The sequence below is a fragment of the Triticum urartu genome, chromosome 7A, assembly GCF_056163025.1.
Source record: "Triticum urartu cultivar PI428250 chromosome 7A, HENAU_Tu73, whole genome shotgun sequence".
In the NCBI taxonomy this organism is placed as follows: Eukaryota; Viridiplantae; Streptophyta; class Magnoliopsida; order Poales; family Poaceae; genus Triticum; species Triticum urartu.
The window spans coordinates 309,865,676-309,873,209 of record NC_141879.1 but is presented as its reverse complement, the minus strand read 5'-3'; the positions used below and the strand labels follow the sequence as shown (position 1 = coordinate 309,873,209).

The following is a 7,534-nucleotide window of genomic DNA, read 5'->3' as shown; positions in this document are numbered from 1 at the left end:
TCTTGTTCCAGTAGAGGGTCGAGGGAGAGTTTCATCAGCACGACGGCATGGTGATGGTGATGGTGATGTGATCCATGCAGGGCTTCGCCTAAGCACTACGACGCTATGACCGGAGGAGTAAACTGTGGAAGGGGGCACCACACACGGCTAAGAGAACAATTGATATGCTATGGGGTGCCCCCTGTGTAACGTCCCAGATGTAACATTCCATAATTGTAACTCCAACTCTTGCCATTTCCGGCAATGTTATATGCTATATCCTCCATGGTTGGGTTTTGTCCTCGTTTTTGCACTTTGTTCATGTCATGCATTTCATCTCATGTCATCATGTGCATCTAATTTGCATTCGTGTTCGTCTCATGCATCTGGTCTTTTTCCCCGTTGTCCGTTTCGGAATCCGACACTCACACATGCACCCGTTGCACCTCTCAGATCTCGTTTCATGAGCGGGAGAAAAACCATCTCGGAATGGGCCGAGATTTGTCGAGTGGCCTTGGTACACCACCGGTAGGCCGCCTTTCCAATTTCATTCCATTTGGAGGTCGTTTGATGCCCCAACGGTTAACCGTGTAACCACCGAAACCCCTCTCTCATTGCAGCCCAACACTCCTCCACAACAGCCCACTAGCCCATCTAAACCCCATCCATGCTATCCGTCGTTGGATCACGATCGTGTGGGCGAAAACCGCACCTCATTTGGACTCTCCTAACTCCCTCTACCTATAAATTAGCCCCCCTCCGAAATTTCAGTCAAAAACCCTAGATCCACCTTCCCCCTCCGCGCCGGACACGTCCGCCGCCGGGCAGACGCATCCACCGCCGCCCGCGCCCAATCGGCGCTCGCCACGTCAACGTCGCCACTCCCTCCATCGGGCGGCCCGTCGAGGCCCAGGCGCGGCCCTCCTGGCCCGGTTCGGCCGCTGCCGCCTCCCACCCCCCGCTGCCCGACCACGCCTCGCGCTCGCGCGCCGCTCGCCGGCCCCCGCTGTCGCATCCACATCTCTTCGCCGACAACCGTCGCGCCGCCCATATCCCATGCCCGCTGCCCTGCGTGCCATCCAATGCCGCCGACCTCCGCCGCCCCGACCGGAGCACATCGTCGGCGCCCTCCCCCGCAGCCTTCGTCGCCGAATCCGCCGCCCCCGACCTCTCCGGCCACCACCACGCCCATCTCCGGTGACCTCGGTTTGCGCGCTGGTCAAACCCTAGATCTGCAGGAGGTTGATTTTTTTCTAAGTCCCCGAATATCTATCTCGTGTGTGCCCCTTTGTCATGTCATATCTCCGTGCTCGTAGCTCCGTTTTGCATGCATGATATACCGAAATGTACATCTCGTGATTCTCTACATGCTAGTGTCATTTGCATGCATATTACTTGCCATATTGATGCCCTAATCTTCATTGCAAAATTGCTAAATGATGTTGTCTGCTGGAAACTATCATAACTTGCTGATTTTTCTTTTTCATAGCATTTTGTGTGTATGTCCTTTGAGTATCATGTCTACATGTTTTAGGAGCATCTTCATGCCATCTTTACAATGTTGCAAGCCTTGTATTTTATGTTCCTTGTGGTGACTAGCACAAGCATGCCAAGTATGCCACTTGATGTTGTTGATTTCAGCCACTTAGTTTTTTTGCTAAGTCTTTCCTGTCACATTAGGTTGCTATATTTTGATGAAGTTCGGTAAGGGTGTTTTGAAGATATGGTTATGCTATATCCATTCATGCCTTTGGTTTTATGGGTACTATAGCTTGTCATTACCATGCTCTCCTTTTGCTAAATATTGTTGTTGTCACTCTGTTAACAGGAAGTGCATTTTTGCCATGTGTTTTGCTAGTGATCCATGCACCCTATGACCATGCTATTGCTATGTTTAGCTTCATAAATGTGTCCTCTTACTGTTAGTTGCTTTGTTATGCCATGAAATGCTTTGTGGTGAGTGGCACAAGCTGGCAAAGTTGCTATCATGAATCTGTTTCTGCCATGTATGATTTCCTCTAAGTCTGAAACCTGTTTCATATCACTTGCCATGTTTGCATTGATGCTACAATATTTTCTATGCATCTTTGGCTCAAGTTTAGTAAGGGAGTTTTGTTCATTGCCTTTAGTACTAGCATGCCATGATATGTTCCTTTAGCATGTAGTTTACTAGCTCTAAACATTGCTACCTATGTTGTTTCTGCCATGATCAGTGAAAAATTGCCAAGTCTGTAAACTGTTATCGTTTGCATTTTGCCATGCTGTTTTAGACTTGTTCTAGTGAGTTCTAGCAGGAGATCAGTGTTCATTATTTGTAGAGGTTCACCTGTACTTCACTACCATGTGCTTTGTTTTTATGTTGGAGTGTTGTAGCATATTTTCATGATGCATCTTAAGTGCTATGATGTTGTTAAGCGCAGTGTTGCATTGTTCTTGTTTTGCTCGTCATTTCCAACCCATGCATCTGTTTCTGGTGATCTTTATATCGATTTCAACCGAAATCTCCTAACCTTTCCAGTGCTATGCTTGGTTTGCCAAGTTGATGCCATGATCATCTTTTCCCTTCCGGAGTACCCATATGCATTGCACATCATATCTTGCATCCCATGCCATGTCTTGCATCATGTTGCTTGTGCATTGCACCGTGATTGATTGTTTTCGTTGCTTGTGTTCTTGCTTTGGGTAGAGCTGGGAGACGAGTTCGTGAACGAGGATCCTGTCGAGTACGTTTATGAGGAGCAAGCTTTCGACAACCCTGAGAACTTTGCAGGCAAGATGAACATTACCCCCCATATCACTTCTATCTTTGCTTGTTAGTTGTTCGTTCTATCACTATGTCGCGCTATCTACCACTTGTTTATCATGCCTGCCATATTGCCATGTCAAGCCTCTAACCCACCTTCCTAGCAAACCGTTGTTTGGCTATGTTACCACTTTTGCTCAGCCCCTCTTATAGTGTTGCTAGTTCCGGGTGCCTTGCAGGTTGTTCCATGTTGGAACATGGATATGTTGGGATATCACAATATCTCTTATATTTAATTAATGCATCTATATACTAGGTAAAGGGTGGAAGGCTTGGCCTTTTGCTCGGTGTTTTGTTCCACTCTTGCCACCCTAGTTTCCGTCATACCGGTGTTATGTTCCTTGATTTTGCATCCCTAACACGGTGAGGGTTTATGGGCCCCTCTTGATAGTTCACTTTGAATAAAACTCCTCCAGCAAGGCCCAACGTTGGTTTTACCATTTGCCTAATTACAACTAAAACTTGCATAGGGACTTTCCGGACCCCGTGGACTTAATCAACCCCCTGGGCCAGTGCTCCCCATTAGTGTTGGTCCAAACCTGTCAACCGCCGGTGGCCGCCAGGGGCAACTCTAGATTGGCCTATCGGAAGTTTGGACAATCCAATTGTGGCCTGAGACGAGATACACGCGGCTACTATCAGGGTGTCAGCACGTCGGGAGGTCTTGCTGGACTAGTTTTACCATTGTCGAAATATCTTGTGCACCAGGATTCCGAGTCTGATCGAAGGGTCCCATGATTGAGGATTGTCTCCGCGGATCATGAGCTTATCATGGGCTAAGTTGGGACACCCCTGCGGGGTTTAAACTTTCGAGAGCCGTGCCCGCGATTATGTGGTAGATGGGAATTTGTTAATATCCGGTTGTAGAGAACTTGACACTTGACTTAATTAAAATACACCAACCGCGTGTGTAACCGTGATGGTCTCTTTTCGACGACGTTCGTGAACAGAACACGGTGGGGTTATGTTTGAACGTAAGTAGTTCAGGATCACTTCTTGATCATTTCTAGTTATGACTGTTGCGTAGTTTCTCATCTTACTCTTGTACTCGTATGTTAGCCACTATATATGCTTAGTGCTTGCTGCAACTCCACCTCATAATCACATCGTACCTATAAGCTTAAATAGTCTTGATCTCATGGGCTTTGAGATTGCTGAGTCCTCGTGACTCACAGATACAACCAAAACAGTTGTAGGTGCCGATGATACCAATGCAGGTGATGCCACCGAGCTCAAGTGGGAGTTCGACGAAGACCTTGGTTGTTACTATGTTTCCTTTCCCGATGATCAGTAGTGGTGCCTAGTAGGGACGCGATCGGGATTTAACATTTGGGGTTGTCCTCTTTTCATTTGGTTTTGTCCGTAGTCGGACCTTGTGTGTACTCTGATTAATGTATGAATTATTTGATCATTGTGTGACGTGGCGATTGTAAGACAACTATTTACTTCCTTGTTCTTGTACATGGGATTGTGTGAAGATGACCCTTCTTGCGACAATACCAAAATGCGGTTATGCCTCTAAGTCGTGTCTCAACACGTGGGAGATATAGCTGCATCTTGGGCGTTACACCCTGCCCCCGTATATAAAGGAGGGGAGGAGGAGGCTGGCCACCAAGGGGCGCGCCATGGGGGAGTCCTACTAGGACTCCACACCTAGTAGGATTCGCCCCCCCCCCTATTTTCCTTTCTCATCAGAGGGGAAAAGGAAGGAGAAGGAGAGGGAGAGGGAAAGGGGGCGCCGCCCCCTCCCCTAGTCCAATTCGAACTCCCATGGGGGGGCAGCCACCCCTTACGGGCTCCCCTCTCTCTCCACTAAGCATGCGGACCCTACGGGTTCAAGAACTATGTAGACATGACCGAGACACATCTCCGGTCAATAACCAATAGCGGAACCTGGATGCTCATATTGGTTCCTACATATTCTATGAAGATCTTTATCGATTAGGAACTAGGGTTCTGCCGGTTCGAGGGCGGAGATTGTAGGGAAAAGATGGAGGAAGACGAGGTCGAGGGCGCGGAGGCCGACTGCTGGGCGCCATCCTTGCGTGGTGGAGAAGAGGCAGCGGCGCAAGAGGCAGCGGCGGCGCAAGAGGAGGCTAGGGTTAGGTCCCCCGGCTCCCTAAGGGAAGCCGAGCAAATACTGATTGCTTCTTGCTTGATTAGATTGATACATCTCCTCTCCCTGTATAGATGGCTTTACTTGACTCCTAAGCAAATGACCCTAATAATGATAAGATAATTGGGCTAATCCCCTAATAACGATAAGATAACTTGGGCCACAGCTCACTGGGCTAAGCCCCTAATGTGCTAGTCATAACACTTCTCCCCGCCTGCACAAATAGCTCGTCCTCGAGCTGTAAGGCGGGGAAGCGCTTGCTGAACTCCTCGAGGTGATCAACCAGCGTCAAACACCTCCGCGACAGCTGGGGCGGCCAAGTCGCCGAGCTCGGCGGCGACGTCATCCTCCTCAATGTAGTCTGCAGCCTCCAGGTAGAAGAGTCGGGGGCAGACGTGGCCGGGCATGTAGGTCTCGTCGCAGTTGAAGCACAGCCCTTGGCGGCGACACTCGAGTAGCTCGGCCGAGGTGAGCCGGCGGAATGGGTGCGCCGCGGTCGTGGCAAGGGGTGCCGCGGAAGCCTGAGCAGGCCGACCCTACGCGGGAACATCCGACCAGGGTGGCGGCCCATCGGCCCAGGACGGTGATGCGTGTCGGATGGCCACCGCGTGGCGCTCGAACATGCGGGCGTAGTACATGGCCGTCTGGAGGTCCTGGGTCCCCTGTAGCTCAATGTCCACGCGACTATGATCTGGCAGACCGCCGACGAAGAGTTCGGCCCGCTGGTGAGCCGTCACACCGGACGCGTGGCACGCCAGGGCCTGAAAGCTGTCGGTGTAGTCCTGCACCATAGAGGTGAAGGGAAGGCGGCCCAACTCCGCTAGCCGGCTCCCACGTATCGGCAGTCTGAATTGAAGGAGGCAGAACTCGTGAAAACGCTCCCATGGGGGCATGCCGCCCTCGTCTTTCTCGAGGGCATAGTACCACGTCTGTGCGGCGCCGCAGAGGTGATAAAAGGCGAGCCAGGTGCGGTCCGACGCGAGCGTCCGTTGCCCCCGGAAGAACTGCTCGCACTGGTTGAGCCAGTTGAGGGGGTCCTCAGCACCGTCGTAGGTGGCGAAGGCGAGCTTGGCGAAGCGCGACGGTGTTTGAGCATGACCGCCGTGAGTGTACGGCTTGGCGGTACGGAGCAGCGAAGAGGATGGCATTGGTCCGGTGTGCACAGGTGGTCCGCAGGAAAGTGGTGGCCCGTCGAAGCCAGCGTGGAAACCTGCGGAGCCAGAGGGCCCGTCGTACGGCAGGAAGGGCGCCGGCTGGTCCTCGGCCATGGTGTAGAATGGCGGCGGTGACGTCCTGGCCAACCAGGCCGGAAGCTGGGACGGCGAGGGCGGGAACCGCACTTGCTGAATTGGCACGCCCGTCGGTGCGGTTGTAGTCAACCCAGTGCTGGGCGGCGGAGGCGCCGGCAGCGGCAGCTCCTGCTGCCTGGAAATGGCGGAGGCGCCGGGCGCGGCGATGGCCACGGCCGGCCATTGTGGCTAGAACGGGGCGGTGGCGGGGGCTAGCTGTAGCTGCGGCGAGGGCTACAGCGGCCTGACCAGCGTCGTGGTGGCCCCGGGGTGCATCGGCTGCCAGGGCGGTGGCAGCGAGGACCTGGGTGGCATGGGTGACGCGGCCTGGGCCTGCGCTGGCCACTGCGGCCATTGGGGCGCGGCGGCGGGCAGCGGCTGAAGCGTCCAGTGGTGGTGTATAGGCCCGGACAGCACCGCGGGTGCCGAATACCACGACAGGGCGGCGGGCGTCCCGTAGGGACCGGCTAGGTATAGCTGTATCCCCTAGACGGCGGTGACGAGATCGTTGAGGACTCCGATGATCTCCGCCGGGGAGTAGACGGCGGCCGATGGTGCGGTGGAGGGCGCCATCATCTAGGTGGTGGCGGTGCTAGAGGATGCGACTAGCGGCGCGAACGGGGAGGGCAGCGGCATGGTGAAGAAGGCCAGCGGCGCGGTGGTGACTAATGGCAGCGAAAGTGATGGGATGGGCGGCGGCGAAGACATGATCGGAACTAGGGTTCTTCCGGTTCTAGGGCGGAGATTGTAGGGGAAAGATGGAGGAAGACGAGGTCGAGGGCGCGACGGCTAGCGGCTAGGTGCCGTCCTTGCATGGTGGAGCAGAGGCAGCGGCGGCGCAAGAAGAGGCTAGGGTTAGGTCTCCCGGCTCCCTAAGGGAAGCCGAGAAAATACTGATTTCTTCTTGCTTGATTAGATTGATACATCTCTTCTCCTTATATAGAGAGGTTTACTTGACTCCTAAGCAAACGACCCTAATAACGATAAGATAATTGGGCCGAGCCCCTAATAACGATAATATAACTTGGGCCACAGCCCACTGGGCTAAGCCCCTAATATGCCGGTCATAACATTATCGGTCAAACCGCAATAACAACATACGTTATTCACCTTGTCATCGGTATGTTACTTGCCCAAGATTCGATCGCCAGTATCATCATACCTAGTTCAATCTCGTTACCGGCAAGTCTCTTTACTCGTTCCGTAATGCATTATCCCGCAACTAACTCATTAGTCGCATTGCTTGCAAGGCTTATAGTGATGTGCATTACCAAGAGGGCCCAGAGATACCTCTCCGATACTCGGAGTGACAAATCCTAATCTTGATCTGTGCCAACCCAACAAACA

At 52.8% G+C, this 7,534-nt stretch overlaps 1 pseudogene; it reads right to left on the bottom strand.

The window, feature by feature from the left end:
* Positions 1-5,176: 5,176 nt before the first annotated feature.
* On the bottom strand, positions 5,177-6,542 carry LOC147959425 (uncharacterized; annotated as a pseudogene).
* Between the last annotated feature and the right edge of the window lie 992 nt (positions 6,543-7,534).